This window comes from Poecile atricapillus, chromosome W (assembly GCF_030490865.1).
Source record: "Poecile atricapillus isolate bPoeAtr1 chromosome W, bPoeAtr1.hap1, whole genome shotgun sequence".
Classification (NCBI taxonomy): Eukaryota; Metazoa; Chordata; class Aves; order Passeriformes; family Paridae; genus Poecile; species Poecile atricapillus.
The window spans coordinates 95690172-95707961 of NC_081288.1; the positions used below are offsets into that span (position 1 = coordinate 95690172).

General features: G+C 43.4%; 2 protein-coding genes across 3 annotated transcripts in view; one reads left to right on the forward strand and one right to left on the reverse strand.

Annotated features, from left to right (window-relative positions):
* The window catches only part of LOC131591632 (transportin-1-like), a 171627-nt gene that overhangs the window by 92599 nt on the left and 61238 nt on the right, over window positions 1–17790 (forward strand). The gene's annotated exons all lie outside the window — the stretch shown is intronic.
* LOC131591643 (keratinocyte proline-rich protein-like) overlaps window positions 1–17790 on the reverse strand; it is a 223730-nt gene that overhangs the window by 631 nt on the left and 205309 nt on the right. The window lies entirely within an intron of this gene.

A 17790-nucleotide genomic window follows, 5' to 3' on the forward strand; every position in this document is an offset into this window, starting at 1 on the left:
TTCTCACAGTTTGCAACAGTGGGAATTTTTGTTTGAATAGGTTACCCAGATATGCCTCATCAGGCCTGGCATCTTCCTATTTTTGCCACCTGCACTTTTCCCACAGTCTGCACAGTGGAATTTTGTCTGGTGAGCTAATTCCAAACCTTTCACCTCCATGTAGGCCTGAAATTAACACTTTCCTGTTTGCCATCTGAGCTTATCTTAAGTCTGTGTTGTGGTAGTTTCTCTTGGAATTTCCTCCTTTGAAAGTTTTTGAGACCATTTAACTGTCTTCTTTAAGTCCTGACAGGCACTCACATAACTTCCCCATCCTCCTGCATTACCCACCAAGTGTTCCCAGGTTCTTGAGCAAAAGTAATCCTATGGATGGGTTTGCCTTTGCCTGAGGTAGGAATTACCCAGAGTGATTTCCCTAGCATGTTTTTAATGTGCACTACAGGAGCTTTATCCCCCTCTACAGTATGTAAAAGTTTTGATTAGGCAGAGCCAGCCCGATTGGCAGATCCTCTGGTGTTGACTAACCAGGTGGCCTTTGCCAAATGTGTATCCCAATGTTTGAGGGTCCCAGCACACATTTCTCTCAGTGTAGTCTTTAACAGTTCATTACATAATTTGATTTTTCCATAGGCTGGTGCATAATAGGTAATGTGATACACCCACTCAACACCATGTTCTTTGGCCCAAGTGTCTATGAGGTTGTTTCAGAAATTAGTTCCACTGTCTGATTCAATTCCTTCTGCGGTACTATGTCACCATAAGACTTGCTTTTCAAGCTCCAGGATAGTGTTCCAAGTGGTGGCACGGGGCACACAGTATGTTTCCTGCTATCTAGTGGTTGCTTCCACCACTGTATCATAGAATCATAGAATATGCTGAGTTGGAAGGGACCCATCATGATCATTGAGTCCAAGTCCTGGCCCTGTGTAGGACATCCCAAGAATCACAACATGTGCCTGAGAGCATCATCTAAAAGCTTCTTGAACTCTGGCAGGCTTGGTGCTATGACCACTTCCCTGGGGAGCCTGTTCCAGTGCCTGACCACCCTCTGGGTGAAGAAACTATTTGTAATATCCAACATAAACCTCCCCTGACACAACTTCATGCTGTTTCCTTGAGTCCTGTCACTGGTAACCAAAGAGAAGAGATTAGTGCCTGCCCTCCACTTCCCCTCGTGAGGATGTTGAAGACTACAATGAGGTCTCCCCTCAGTCTCCTCCAGGCTGAATGGATCAAGTGACCTTAGCCACTCCTCATAAGGCTCCCTCTCTAGATCCTTCACCATCTTCATGTCCCTCCTTTGGACACTCTCTAATAGCTTAATATCTTTTTTATATTGTGGTGACCAAAACTGCACACAGGACTCAAGGTGAGGCCGCACCAGTGCAGAGAATAGTGGGACAGTCACCTCCTTTGACCAGCTGGCGATGCTGTGCCTGATGCACCCCAGGACATGGTTGGCCCTTCTGGCTGCCAGGACACTGCTGACCCATATCCAACTTTCCACCAACCAAGACCCCCAGGTCCCTTTTTGCAGTGCTGCTCTCCAGCCTCTCATTCCCCAGTCTATACACACAACCAGGGTTGCCCTTTCCCAAGTGCAGAATCTGGCACATCTTTGTTAAATTTCGTACGGTTGGTGATTGCACCTCTCTCTAATTTGTCTAGGTCTTTCTGCAGGGCATCCCTGCCTTCAAGAGATTTAACAGTTGTTAGCAAACTTAGTATTCCTTCAAGTCCTGTGTCTGAGTCATTAATAAAGATGCTGAAAAGAACTGGGTCGAGGATGGAGCTCTGCAGAACTCCACTAGTCACTAGCTGCCAGTCTGAGATTACCCCATTTACTATAACCCTTTGTGCCTGACCCATGAGGCAGTTGCTCATCCATCACATAACATGGTTATTCAGCTGTGTGCTGGACATTTTGTGCAGAAGGATCCTATGAGAAACCATATCAAAAGCTTTGCTGAAGTCCAAAAAGATTCTATCTACTGGCTTTCCTGGATCAACTAGGTGGGTTACTTTGTCATAGAAGAAAATCAGGTTTGACAAGCAGGACTTTCCTGTCATGAAGCCATGCTGGCTGTGATCAGTGACTGCATTGGACTCCAGCCGTTTTTCAATACCTCCCAGAATAATCTTTTCCTTAATATTACCAGGTACTGAAGTGAGACTGATGGGCCTGTAGTTTCCAGGGTCCTGCTTCTTGCTTTTCTGGAAAACTGGGACAATGTTATCCAGCTTCCAGTCAGCTGGGACCTCTCTGGATTCCCAAGAGCACTCAAAAAATCAAGAGAGGTTTTGCAATGACACGAGCCAGCACTTTCAGGATGCTTGGATGAATCCCATCAGGCTCCATAGATTTGTAGGGATCCAGCTGGAGCAGCAGATCCTGCACAAGTTCAGGGTCAACTGGGAGTTGATCATTCTCACAGTCATAGTCCTCCAGCTCAGGGCACTGAAACCCCCTTGGTCCATCATCAGTGTTGAAGACAGAGGCAAAGAATGCATTAAACATCTCTGCCTTGTCCCTGTCCCTGTTTGTGAGGTGACCATCCTCATCCTGTAATGGCAGATGATATTTTTACACTGCCTATTGCCATTAATATATTTTTTAAAACTCTTTTTATTGTCCCCCACAGTTCTGGCAGCTTCAACTCCAGTTGAGGTTTGGCAACGTGAATTTTCTCTCTACAGTGGCAAAGTGGCAAGCAGCATCTCTGTATTCCTCCCTTGTCACCTGAATTTGCTTCAACTGGCCATATACCTTCCTTTTTGCCTTTTTTCCAAGAGTCCCTGCTCAGCCAAGCTTGCCCTCTGTCTCATGCGTTTGACTTCTGACATTTGGGAATTGCCTGCTCCTGTGCCCTTAAGAGGTGATGTTTAAAAAGTGACCAGCCCTGATGGGCCCCAGAACCTGCAAAAACATTTTCCTAGGGGACCTTACTCACTAGTTCCCTGAGCAGCCTAAAGTCTTCTCATGTCCAGAGCTGAGATTTTGTTGGGACTTTTCCTCCTGTCAGCAGAGATTTTAAACTCAGTTGCTTCATGGTTGCTGTGGCCAAGATGACTACCAATCTCCACTTGGCTCATGAGATCCTCTCTGTTGACAAGCAGTAGATCAAGGAGGGTATCTTTCTGAGTCATCTCCCTTAGGACCTATTCTGTAATGTTTTCATCCAGGTGTTTTAGGAATCTTCTGGCCTGCATTGTACCAGCTGTGTGGTGTTCCCAGTAAACATCTGGCAAGTTAAAGTCCCCCATAAGGACAAGGGTATTTGACTTGGAAGTGTCCCTTAGTTCCTCAAAAAATAATTAGTCAGTGTCATCATCCTGACTAGGAGGTCTGTATTAGACTTCCATGATGACATCTGCATTATTTGTTTGTCCCTTGATTCTTACCCAGAAGCTCTCAACTGTGCCATTTCCAACTGCAAGCTCCCTACATTCCAGCCCTTCCATTACATACAATGCCCCCCCCCCCCCACCCCGCCCTGCCTATCCCTCTTGAAGAGTCTGTAACCATCTGTCTCGGTTTGAAAAGACAGGTGTCTGCTAAGGAAGGCAGGAACCTCCCTTGAAATGGAAAAATGTAAACCTCCCCCCAAATTATTATAATTTTGAAATTAAGGGGCTCTCAGGCAAAGATATGGGAATAGGAATAACAGTTATTTACTAGGAAAACTAAAATGCAGTAGTACCAAAAAACCCATTGACAGAGTCAGAATACAACCTGACACCCTGTTGGTCAGGGTGTTGGTAGCAGTCTGATTAAATGGTGGCTGCAGTCCTCCTGGAGTCACAGATGTGGTTCTGTTGAAGCAATGATCCTGTAGAAGGGTGTAGTTTTCCTCTGAAGGTCCAGTGGTGGTGTAGATTGTTCTAGTCTTCCTCTGGGAATCTAGTGGAAAAAAGGCTGCCTCTGGTGTTCCAAGTCTCTGATTATATCCAGGTTTAGATGCTTGGCTCCTCCCCCTGGGTGGAGCATCTCACAATGGGATGATGTAATTTTTTCAGTCATGCAGTGAGACTCAAGGGCCTATTAACAGAAGATATCTTCCTGGAGGGAGGATGGGTCATGGAAGAGATAAAGAACACTGCCTCACCTGGTTTTAACAGATGATAATAGAATACATACTTTTGGTTACATCTTGCATTGCAACCCAAGACACCATCCATCAGGGCACTCCAATTACAGGACTTATCCTGCCAGGTTTCACTTATACCAATGATGTCAAATCTCTGGGACTGGGCCAAAGCTTCAAGCTCGTCTTGTTTGTTCCTCATGCTACATGCATTGGTATAGAAACATTTCAGGTGTGGTACACTGTAGCCAACACTTCCTGAAACATATTGAGGGATCCCATTAGTGCTCGTTTCCTCAAGTTTTGGCACACCATTCCATTGTTCATCACTGGCAAGCTTTATTTTGTCCCTTTTCTCCTTCCAAGCTAGTTTAAAGCTCTGTCAACAAGCCCTGCTAGCTCTTGTGCTAGAACTGTTTTTCCCCTCTGAGACAGGTGTATCCTGTCAGGTGTCAGTAGACCAGGTGTTGAATGGATCATCCCATGGTCAAAAAAACCAAAATTTTTCCAAGGACACCAGCCTTGGAGCCATGCATTGACCTAATGGATCTGTCTATTCCTATCAATATTATTCCTTGTTACTAGAAGGATCAAGGAAATCACTACCTGTGCTCCTGATCCTTTAACCAATTGTCCCAAGGCCCTGAAGTCTTTTTTGATTGCCCTTGGACTTCTCTTTGTTATTTCATTGCTGCTGGCTTGAACAACTAATAATCGATAATAATCAGAATGCCTTACTAGACTGGAGAGTTTTCCAGTAATATCCCTTACCCAAGCCCCTGGGAGACAGCAGACTTCCTTGTAAGTTGGCTCCAGTCTGCATATCAGGCCCTCCATTCCCCTTAGAAGGGAGTCTCCTATTACAACCACCCTTCTTTTCCTCTTAACAGAAGTCATGATGCAGGGTACAGGTGGTGTTTTTTGAGGAGGTCCCTCTATCCCAGAAGGACCTTTGTTGACCTCATCAGTTGACTGGCCTTCTGTCTCTTTATGTACTTTTTGATTTGGGTTCTTTTTCCCTTTGAACTGAAGATTGATGAGAGGGAGGCGGTTTTTTCTCTCGTTCGGTCTCAGTTGTTTATTTTTTCTTATCAGCATTACAAGGTACAAGGAGCTATGTGCACTATGATAGAAAAGAGGTAAAATGGCTAACAAAGATCTTCTTCAAGGTCTTTTATACATCCATTTACCCAATTAACAGGTGCCAACTAAATTATTTTTCTTAGTGACCCAATGACCCAACACCTGTGTGCTGCACTGTGACATTTTCTACCCAATCACCTACTACTACCCAAACACCCCTAGGAGAAGAACATGAAGAAGAAAGAAGAAGGACAAGAGACAACACCCTAAATCCTCCATCTTGTCTCCTGTTCTCTAAACTACTTTTTCACCCAGTGATTTAAGAAACTTTCTAATCTACACATTTACACATTTCCTATCTAACTTTAACATTTGTTTTCATGTATCACCATGAAAACATGCACATGAATTTCATATTATATGAAATTCAGTGTTTCTTTGAATCCTGGAACTAAATATTAAAAGCAAGGGCACACAGTCTGTATCTCAGACTCCAACATCTGCCCCTCTCTTTTTTAAAAAAAAAAATATTAAAAAAAACAACCTAAATCTTTCTTTGGATTACTTTTCAAGAAGGGTTATTTTTCCTTCACTCCTGTTTTAACAAATGAGGCTTTACAATATTAATTTTCCCACTTTTTCATTTGAAACCCAAAGTCCATTGTTCTTGCATGTGGGATCCAAGCTGTTCTGCTGTCAACTGTGGTCTTGATACAGTTCACATCAGCATGCTCGCTCTTCTGCTCTTTGGGCTGTCTGCTTGTCTCTGCAGCTGATGAGTTTCTATGTTTTTCTTTAGGAAGTTACTTCTGCTTTAAACCTGTGAATACACAAACATAGACTTTCCTCCAAATTATTAATTGAAATGAATTTTTTAATCTTGTTTCTGAACCTTTGACTAGACGCAAAGAATTCTCTCTTAACTTTGTTTGAGTACTTGTTAGAACAATACCTGATAATTGATGGAACTGGCTTCGTAAAAGACTTGTTTAAAAAGGACTGTTCAAGAATTGTTTGCAATAGATATAAGATCTTTATGCTTTTTCTAAAAATTTAAGATATATAAGGTTTTTATACTTCCGAGGCATAGCCTTGGTCCCCCCCTTTTTCTTTATATAATTAAGTAAGGTATTTGGTTTTTTGTTATGACAATGAAAAACTATCAAATTAAAACATTTGCACATGTATACACATATAGGAAATAACACTTTTACAGAAATCACAAACTTATTAAGAAGATGCATAATTAATATTATGCGATATTAAACTTATCTGAATAATCTGTAATATGAATGGCTAAATGTACTAAATATATACTCTCATCCCAGAGTCTGCCACAGCTGATAAATCAATGGAAGATTGGAAAATCATGTCCGGATAACAATTTTCTAAGCCCACTGTAAAATCCAGCTGCTATATTAATTCACTAATTGCCAAGTCAAATTGACTTGAGTATTGTTTTGATGCAGAAAACTTCTGGGTTTATTGGTAAATTCTCCATCTAGGTAAAGTCAAGGCTTGGCCAGAGCCTTAGGCTTCATCTGGAAAGATGTCTCCTAACTCATTTTCAAAGCAAGGGGTTTAAAAATAGCAGCTATAAGATGCTTAAAACACAGCAAACTTTTAAAAGGCATTTGTATAAAACAATGATCAGATTTCTTAGGTAATTGACTAATTAAACCATTCAGTAGTCAATTCAATCCGAAGTTTCTTTCATAACCCCCGACTTTCAACCATGACACATCTTCCTAGAATTTTGGAAACTAAAATAATAAAGATACATTGGATTAGGCAAATGCAAATCTTCTTAAACAAGGAAAAGAGTAAAAACCAAGACAAAAAAACTTTGTATAGAAGCAGCTGCATAACTTATCTACCAAGATGCATCTGTAGTGAGAAAACAAAAAAATCTCAAATGACACGTGTCTAAAAGGTAATTACACAAAGATATATCAAAATATGTATAAAGCTGGCTGTAAATACAATGACACTTTATAGATAATGCTCATCATAGAAATCTATAAATTTACATTATAGAATGAATATGTCATCAGTGAGTGTCTGAGGAAATCAAGATAATAAATTGAAAATATTCACGTCTTAGTCACTAAAAATGAATTAAAGTGAAAAACTTTAAAATTTTTTGTAAATAACAATCACTAAGTTTTTTATGCAACTTTTAGAAAACTAAAACTGTAGAGATTATAACAAACAATAGAACTTCTAATGAAATCACGGGTGCCACAAATTGCATTCACCTCTATTCTTAAGCAGGTGTTCACCAGTGTTCTGTCACCACTGTTTCAGTTGTAATTATCTTCATTTCTATAGGAAAATAACTATGCAGTTTAAACAAATGTCTTCAATAAGACATGAAGCAATTTAAATTTAAACTTGTTAGAAATTAATTATGATAAAAGGAAGTAACAAAGCTTAAAATCAAAAAATGCTAAAGTTATAACTTAAGTAAAAAACACTCAAACTTTAACATAGTGAAATTTAACTTTGCTTAATCTTATTAACACAATCTATATTAGATGAAAACACAACTTAATCTTACTCTGTTATTATAAAAAAAGGCAATTAAAAGTTTGGTATACACTTCTTTGAACACAATATAACAGGAATATTGATTTACTATAGAGATTATAGGGATGCAACAAATTTATCACCATTCTATGCTATCTGGTTTTGAGAATAACTTATAATAACTGCACATGTCATCAAAAATACCATTTGCAACAAGAATCCGCCTGGTATATGCCCAAATTCGTCAGGACCCCTAGAATGCAGTTTTACTAGAGAAAAAATACACCACCACAGATTTGGCAATTTGCGACCCAGCTCCTGCAGTACTTTTCAGAAACATTAAGTCCAACTTTTTTAACTAAAATCCAAATTGGTATATATGCTGTTATACAGGTTTGGTTTGTTTTTTTTTTTTTTTTTTTATAACAAAAGGACTCACATTAAAATTTCTTTATTAAAATTGTAAAAAAAAATACCAAGCAAATGGGTAATATATGGTTAATATAACTTTGAGATTACTGAAAACTGTATTGAACTAAATCTGCAATACACTTATTCAAATGAAAGGTTAAAAATGAAAGAAACCTGTCATTAAATCTTTTTTCTGTAGGATTAATCATATGATTTTTCAACTTAATTTTAAAGAAATGCATCTTGCAGAAATTAACTGTAACTACAGTAATACCGCTTGATTACTCTATATCATACAATACTACATTATCAGTAGATGTATAGAGAAGATAACATTTTCAAAACCTTCATGTATTGAGAATACTGAAACTGAAGAAAAATCTTTTAAATTTCTTGGGATGCATAAATATCATTTTCTATGTTATTCTGTAAAAACAAAATCAACAGATATCATTAGAAATATAACATCTATATGTATTCTATTATGCAACATTTTTAAACTTTTAAATCTATTTTTGAAGGCACTTCAATAGGGGCTTCTCTCTGAAGCTTGTGACTGCTCTAATTTGCAGATCAGCCAGCAATGCATCTTACAATGCTTTTGATTTTTGCTTTTCGGCTATTTTTCTGAAACCATTCCAGAGATGCTGGACTTTGTACTGATATGTCTCGTAACCCTGTGTCCATGTCTGTGGGAGGATTTGTAGATTGAAAAAACTGTGCATTAGCACGGCTGTGCTCAAAAGACTCTTGGCTTTGTGTGGTGTTCAGTGAAACTATCTGCGGTGGTGAAGCTGTTGTTTTTTCAAGATGTTGTTGCTCTGCCGCAGCTGTATTGTAAAGCGAATTCAATTTTAAAAGTGCCGCTGCAGCGCTTGGTGCAGGCCAAGGCTCGGTTTCTCCACCCGCCTGTGCCCCGGCTCCGGGCTGGGCACGCAGGGACGGGACCACGCCTCCCTGTGATGTCACGGGCGCCCCTGATGACGGCTGGCCTGGGGGCGGTGCCGCAGGCGGGGTATAGAGCTCCGCCTGTGGTCGCGTCACTGCTGACGTCACGTTGACTGACAGCTGTGGTTCCAAGCCCACCCCTGGCAGGCGGGGCGCAGGGGCCGCCGTGCCCGTGGAGGTCCCGAGCTGCTCTGGGTCGGGCCGAACCCTCCCGTACCCTCCCAGGGGGGACAGGGCTGTCCCCTCCACCCCCCTAGGGTCGGAAAGGGACTCGGCTGCTGGCACACAGGCGTCCAAGGAAGTTTCCCCTCCCTCTTCTGCCGGCACCAGCATACCGGCTGCTGGAACAGCTCCAAGAGAACCCAGACACTCTTGCAAAAGCTCTAAGACCCCTTTTTGCAAATTCTGCCCGCATTTTTGAATCGCCTCCTCGTCTCTGTATAGTTGTTTCTCTGGGCTTTCGACAGGCTTAGACATTCCTGAGGTAGATTTCAGGAAGTCTAATACAGACTTTACAGCGTGCGGTAACAAGCATTCCGCATCTGACTGAAACAAACCCTTCTGTTTTTCTGGACCCATCGTGTCCTTTGCCTGAGTTTCAGACTCCCATTTACAGGCGATGACTTCATAAGTCACTGCAGAAGCTGTTAGAAGTTCAGCTGCTACCTCGTCTCTAAGAGTGGTTTTTTCATATACTCTCACGTTTATCTTCTCCCACAGGCTTGGGGTAAAAATATTCTCTGAATTCACATTAGGGAATTCTACTCGTACCCAGGATAGAAGGCTTTTAAACTCATCCGTGGATACAGAGAGCGGGTGCTCCTTTACCATAGCTTCCAAGGTAGCCAAAACCTCCCCCTCAGGTTTGGACATGTTTCTCATATTTTTGCTCCCTTTTGACAGCTTACCTGACCTCAGGGTCAGCTTTCTCTCAGCTCCTCTATCCGTGATCCGTTCCACAGCTCACAGACGTCTGGCTTGGCTTGTCCGCTCTCACCAGCACCGGGATTACCGAGATCTTCTTTTTCCCCTTTCCAGGGAGTTTTCCAGCTTTCTGCTGTCTTCTCTTTTTTCCAGCTTTCCGCTGTCTTCTCTTTTTTTTTTGTTTGTTTGTTTGTTTTTTTCTGAACAGGAGCCTTCAGTTCAAAGTGCCCCAAGTTTGGGTGCCATTTGTCTGTTTATGGACTTTTTGATTTGGGTTCTTTTTCCCTTTGAACTGAAGATTGATGAGAGGGAGGCGGTTTTTTCTCTCGTTCGGTCTCAGTTGTTTATTTTTTCTTATCAGCATTACAAGGTACAAGGAGCTATGTGCACTATGATAGAAAAGAGGTAAAATGGCTAACAAAGATCTTCTTCAAGGTCTTTTATACATCCATTTACCCAATTAACAGGTGCCAACTAAATTATTTTTCTTAGTGACCCAATGACCCAACACCTGTGTGCTGCACTGTGACATTTTCTACCCAATCACCTACTACTACCCAAACACCCCTAGGAGAAGAACATGAAGAAGAAAGAAGAAGGACAAGAGACAACACCCTAAATCCTCCATCTTGTCTCCTGTTCTCTAAACTACTTTTTCACCCAGTGATTTAAGAAACTTTCTAATCTACACATTTACACATTTCCTATCTAACTTTAACATTTGTTTTCATGTATCACCATGAAAACATGCACATGAATTTCATATTATATGAAATTCAGTGTTTCTTTGAATCCTGGAACTAAATATTAAAAGCAAGGGCACACAGTCTGTATCTCAGACTCCAACAGCCTTCTAGTTCCAGAGCCTCATACCTGTTGTAGAAGGTGCCAGTCCTACTTATTACATTTTCAGAAGGAAGAGGAACCTTCCTCCTGGTATGTGCAGTGACCTGCTTCCAAACCTTCAACTGACCCTTGACTAATTACCCTGCAGGGTTCTGAGTCCATCTGCTTCTCCACTTCAGTGGAGGTTCAAGAGTCCCAAGAGTCATGAGACTGTAGTGTCTTTGAAAATAACTGGTCAGTCTCCTGCTTGTTTGCTCGAATACTACATAGCCCATTCAGTTCCTCCTGTAGCTCCTTTACCTGGTAACTCAGCTTGTCAACCACAGCATACCTTCTGCTAAATGATTGTTGGCCCCAGCCTCGCACAAAGACATCAGGCACTCCTGGCAACCTGTGACCTGGAGAGCTACATCTACCATCAGCAGGTCTGTCTGTCTGGAGGCATCTGACACGGCTGGTTCAGTGACTCCAACAGCTACAGGGGAAGGAGTGCTACAGTGTGTCAACACCATAATTGAGGAAGCTTAGACTAGCACGCTAATAAGGCTGGGGCTGAAAGGATCTCTTGTGCTCTTCCTCACCAGCTACTGAGTCTGTTTGCTGCCTCTGTTGGCTGCTCCCGAATGGTTGGAGAGGAGCCTTTCCTGCACACTCCACCTGCTTGCCCTGTCCATGCAAACTGCCATGCCACACCCCTGTTTGCCTGCTCCAGGTCACTCCTGCTCCCATTTAAAACTCCCATGGTGATCCTGTCTCTGCCCTCTCCTCCTCTGATTGGCTGTCGTACACTTCTGGATACTGATGGGGCTCCGGGCTGCTGCTCAAGTGTCCCTGAGTTCTGGAACCTCTCTGTTCAGCCTGATCTTAAAATCACCCCTGGACTTACCTCAGTCACTGTAAGCACATGGTGCTTGCTGTATGGGTTTGGGGGAGTGTGATAGTCTGCCAGGCCTCCCCATATTTCTATTTCTACCATCATCCTCCATACCAGAGCGACTTTACTTGCTTGATCTGCTTAATTGCAATGTGTTTCACAGTCATGGATACTTTGTGCAATAGTGTCCATGGTTAAGTCCACCTCTTGATCATGAGCCCAGCTATATGTTGCATCTCTTCCTTGATGTCCCAAGGTGTCATGGGCCCACCAAGCCATAAATAATTCACCCTTATGTTGTCAATCCAAATCCACCTGAACCACTTCAATCCTAGCAGCCTGATTCACCTGCTGGTTGTTCCGATGTTCTTCAGTGGCCGGACTCTTGGGTACATGAGCATCTACAGGATGCACCTTCACAACCAGGTTCTCTCTACCTAAGCAGCAGTATCTTGCCATGGCGCAACAGCCCGGATGGCTTTATCTCTGCACTGACAGTTATTCTGCTTCCATTGTTGCAACCACCCCCAGAGGGCATTTGCCACCATCCATGAGTTAGTATAAAGTATTGGCTGTTTTTCAGCAATGTCTATGGCCAACTGGATGGCTTTTACCTCTTCAAAGTGACTCGATTCACCTTTTCCTTCAGTAATTTTCAGACTTGTTGTAGGGGGCTCCATACAGCTGCTTTCCATTTCTGATGCTTTTCCACAAGATGGCAGGATCCATCGGTAAACAAGGCATATTGCCTCTCATTTTCTGTTAATTTATTACACAATGGGGCCTCTTCAGAACATATTATCTCCTTCTCTGGTGACATTCCAAAATCTTTGCCTTCTGGCCAGTCTGTGATCACTTCTAAGATTCCCAGACTACTGGGGTTTCCTATATGAGCTTATGTGATCAGTGCAACCCATTTACTCCATATAGCATCTGTTGCATGATGTGTAGAAAAGACCCTCCATTTAAACATCCAGCCCAGCACTGGCAATTGGGGTGCCAGGAGGAGCTGTGCTTCAGTGCCAATCACCTCCAAAGCAATTTGGATACCTTCATAAGCTGCCACCATCTCCTTTTCAGTTGGAGTATAGTGGGCTTCAGATCCTCTGTATCCCCAACCCTAAAACAATAGGGGTTGACCTCAAGTCTCCCCTGGTGCTTTCTGCCAGAGGCTCCAGGTAGGACCATTCTCCTCAGCTGCATTTTAAAGCACATTTTTTACATCTTGCCCTGTTTTGACTGGCCTGACGGCTACAGCATGCACTATCTTCTGCTTGATTTGTTTAAAGGCTTGTCCTGGCTCACGGCCCTATTGGAAATCATTCTTCTGGGTCACATGATAGAGAGGGCTGACAATCAGGATGTAATTTGGAATGTGCATTCTCCAAAATACCACAACACCTAAAAGAGCTTGTGTTTCTTTCTTGTTAGTTGGTGGAGACATCGCTGTTATCTTGTTAATCACTTCCACTGGGATCTGATGATGTCCAACTTGCCATTTTATTCCTAAAAGCTGGATCTCCTGTTCAGGTTCCTTTACCTTACTTTGTTTTATGGCAAAATCTACTTTCAGAAGAATTAGGATTATTTTCTTCCCTTTCTAAAAAACTTCTGCTGTGTTGCCCCACACAATGTCATCAATGTATTGCAGGTGTTCTAGAGCTTCACCCTGTGCAGTCTGGATCAGTCCATGGCAAATAGTGGGGCTGTGTTTCCACCCCTGGTACAGTTGATTCCAGGTATACTGAACACCCCTCTAAGTGAAAGGAACTCTGGTCTGCACTCTGCCGCCAGAGGGATTGAGGAAAATACATTAGCAATACCATTTGTGGCAGCACTGGACTGCCTTTGACTCCAGCTCATATTGAAGTTCCAACATGTCCGGCACAGTAGCACTCAGAGGTGGCATGACTTCATTCAGGCCACAGTACTCTATTGTTGGCCTCCATTCTCTGTTAGAGTTTCACACTGGCTATACAGGGCTGTTAAAGGGTTAGTGGGTCTTCCAAAGGTAAAAGAAAGGAAAAGTTTTAAGATATTTATCCCATATGTTGGATCCCCAAGGAAAAAAGATAAAAGGTGTAATTATTGATCTTCCCCACGAGATGTCTCCCAAGTTACAGAGGGGACCCCAATTCTGATTACACATACCAGATTAGGTTCATGACCAGTGATTCTTTCATATCAGAAACCACTACTTCACGGGGAACACATATACCAAAACCAGTATGTATTGGTTTTGCACAGCCTGGTTCTTGGTAGTGGGGGAGCCCCAGAGGTGGCTTCTGTGAGAAGCTGCTGGAAGCTTCCCACCATGTCTGACAGAGCCAATGGCTGATGGCTCTGAAGATGGACATGCTGCTGGCCAAGCCTGGGCCAATTAGAGATGGTTGTAACACCTCTGTGATAACATTTAAGAAGAAATCAAAGCAGAGTTTGGGGCACAGTTTTAATTCCAGATAGAGAGGAATAGGAGTGAGAATATGAGAACAACATGCAGACACCAAGGTCAGTGAAGGAGGGGGAGGAGGTGCTCCAGGTACCAGAAATGAGATGCCTCTGCAGGCCATGGTGAGGACCATGGTGAATCAGGATGTCCCCCTGCAGCCCATGGGGATCCACAGGGGATGCAGAGATCCACCTGTAGCCCATGGAGGAGCCCACACCAGAACAGGTGGATGCCTGAGAGGAGGCTGTGATCCTGTGGGAGACCTGTGGAAAAAGAGGCCCTGCTCCCAGGCTGGAGCGGCCTGTCCTTGAAGGACTGCACCCCATGGAAGAGTGACCTATGCTGCAGCAGTTTGAGGGGTACTGCTGTCCATAGGAGGGACTCATGTTGCAGCAGTTCACAGAGAGCTGCTGCTTGCGAGATGGAGCCATGTCAGAGAAGTTTGCTGAGAACTGTCTCCCGTAAGAGGGACCCTACGGTGCAGAAGGGGGAGGACTCCTCTCCCTGAGCAGCAGGAGAAGCTACGGGTGATGAACTGACCATAACCCCCATTCCTTGCCTCCTTGCACCACTGGGGTAGGAGGTAGAACTGGGAAGGAGGGAGTGTTGGGGGGGGAAGGTGTTTTTAAGGGTTTATTTTACTTCTCATTATTCTGCTCTGATTTTGTTAGGAATAAATTTACTTTAGATCTCTAAGGTGAATCTGTTTTGCCCTTGATGGTACTTAGTGAGTGATCTCTTCTGATTCTTATCTCATGAACCCTTCATTATATTTTCTCCCCTCTGTCCAGCTGCAGTGGGGGATGAGCAAGCAGCTTTCATGGGTGCCTGACATCTAGTCAGGGTCAAACCATGATGCAGTATTATATAATGTGCTCATGAGCAAAAGCCCAGGAACTCTAAGAGCAAATGAAAAAACACTGTGACCAGCAGCTACTAAACTAAAACAAATTTGTTTTAACAGGCTCTGTTTAAGATCTGTTATTTTAATCCTTTGTGCCCTATATTGGGTGCCAAAAAGGCCTGTTGTGGTTTAACTCTACTTAGCAACTTATAACCACACAGCCATTCACTCACTCCCCCTCCACACTCATCTTCCCCCCAGTTGGGAGGAGAATTGAAAAGAAAATATAAATCTCATGGGTTAAGATAAGAACAATTTAATAATCTAAACAAATTATTATTTTTGTTGTTGTTATTATTAAACTAATAATAATACTGATAATAATATTTGCAATTATGGAGGGGGGAGAGAGAGAAACAGAACCCAAGAAAAACAATTGATGCACAATACAGTTGCTCACCATCCAGTGACTGATGCCCAGCCTGTCCCCAAGCAGTGATCAGCAGCTCCTGGCCAAGCCTCCCATCTCCAGTTTATATACTGGGCATGATGTTCTATGGTGTGGAATATCCCTTTGGCCAGTTTAGGTCAGCTGTCCCATCTGTGCTCACTCCCAGCTTCTTGTGCAGGTCCTCACTGGCAGAGCCTGACACTGAAAAGCACGTGACTCAGGGTAAGGACTGCTCAGCAGCAACCAAAACATCAGTGAGTTATCAGCATTATTCTCATACTAAATCCAAAACACAGCATTGTACCAGCTACTGAGAAGAAAATGAGCTCTTATCCCAGATGAAATCAGAACAAATAATCTACCAGTTATTGGTTCTTTAGAATCCATTGCTTTCTCTATAGGATTCCTTCTCCAGACATCTGGGTTAAGGACTTTGGACTAGAGGAAAATGTCCATCTCTTTGCTTTTCCTGCTGTCTCATACCTTGTGAATTTGCTTTACTGTAAATGCCGTGGCGACGGAAAGCCCGGAGCACCGCGACTTCTCCAGAGGCAACCTTGAGAAAGGCTGGTCCGAAGTGCATGTGAGCAGCTTCGAGCAGTCGAGTGATTCCAGCTCAGCTCAGTAATAGTATAGTGATTTCAGCTCAGCTCAGCTCAGTTCGGCGGCGGCGGGCAGGCAACACAGAAAGCAGGGACGAGATAGCTGGTCCAGCGTTCCACCGAGGCACAAGCCTTTATTTAGGCAGAGCTCCAGTGAAGGGTGCCAGTAACAGCGAATCTCCCGAACAGAGGAAAACCCAGGATATTTATGGGGAAGGAGAGGGGCGGGGGAACCCCGAGATACCTGTATCGGGGTGGGACAGCAGGGGGGAACACCAATGAAACACAACAGTTTAACATAACTAACTCAAAGACCCCTGGGAGCGACACATTGTGTCGCTCTTACAGAGAAGTATCTCCTCTCCAGGGGAGAGCCAGTATCTCGGGCCCAGCGCGCTCCTCCGTACCCACATGTAAACTATATTAATGCTCCATTTTCTTAATGACAGCAATGATTTAAGGTTGTGCTTAATTGATTGAAGTGTCAACAAATTACTGAAAATGGTTGAATAAGACCCCTTAACATCAATTTAGTGTTAAAGCGGGCATCATTTATTCAGGCACCTGGAGTGATACAGGGGATAAGTCCTCCTAACATGCCCCCCAATTTCTACAAGTGCATTTCTAATATACAGTCACTACATGCATATTATAATTTGGCCATTACCATAAAACCCTCCCCATGTTCCCCAAGTTCCCAAACTCGGTCCTTGTTTTGGCTGTAGCTGCATTCCTGAGCCAGATGTCTCTTTATCTTCAATGTCCTTGCTTTGAGAGCAGTTTCTGCAGGCCTTGTTTCTCTGCTAAATGCTCAGTCACAGGAGAAATTGAAATAACCTTTTTGGTATCAAAATGAGTTGTCAGGGGAGTACAATGGAGATAACTAAAGAAATAGGAATATCATAGAATTACAGAATGGTTTGGGTTGGATGAGACCATAAAGATCATCTGATTCCAACCCCTCTGCCATGGGCAGAAACACCTTCCACTAGACCAGGTTGCTCAATGCCCCATCCAGCCTGGCCTTGAATGCTTCCAGGGATGTGACATCCACAGCTTTTCTTGGCAACCTGTGCCAGGGCTTCACCACCCTCATAATAAGGAATTTCTTCCTAATCTCCAGTCTAACCTTTCTCTCTTTCAGTTTAAAGCCATTCCCCCTTGTCCTGTCACTACATATCCTTGTATAGTTTTTCTCCATCTCTCTTGTAGGCTCCCTTCATGTATTGTAAGGCTTCTGTAAGGTCATCCCTGGAGCTTTGTCTTCTCCAGGCTGAACAATCCAAATTCTTTCAGCCTTTCCACATAGGAGAGGTGCTCTATCCCTCTAATCAACTTGGTGGCCTCCTCTGGACTTGCTCCAACAGGTCCATGTCCTTCCTGTGCTGTAGCTCCCAGAGCTGGCTGCAGTACTCCAGAAGGGGTCTCACCAGAGCAGAGGGGCAGAATCCCTTCCCTCGACCTGCTGGCCATGCTGCTTTGAATGCACTCCACAATATGATTGGCTTTCTAGGCTGCAAGTGCACATTGCCAGCTCATGTCCAGCCTCTCATCCACCAGGACCCTCAAGTCTTTCTTAGCAGCACTGCTCTCAATCTGTTCATCCCCCAGCCTGTATTGATACCGGGGGTTGCCTTGACCCAGGTGCAGCACCAGCACTTGGTCTTTTTAAACCTCATGAGGTTCTCATGGGCTGCCTTCTTGACTTGTCCAGGTCCCTCTGGATGGCATCCTGTCCTTCAGG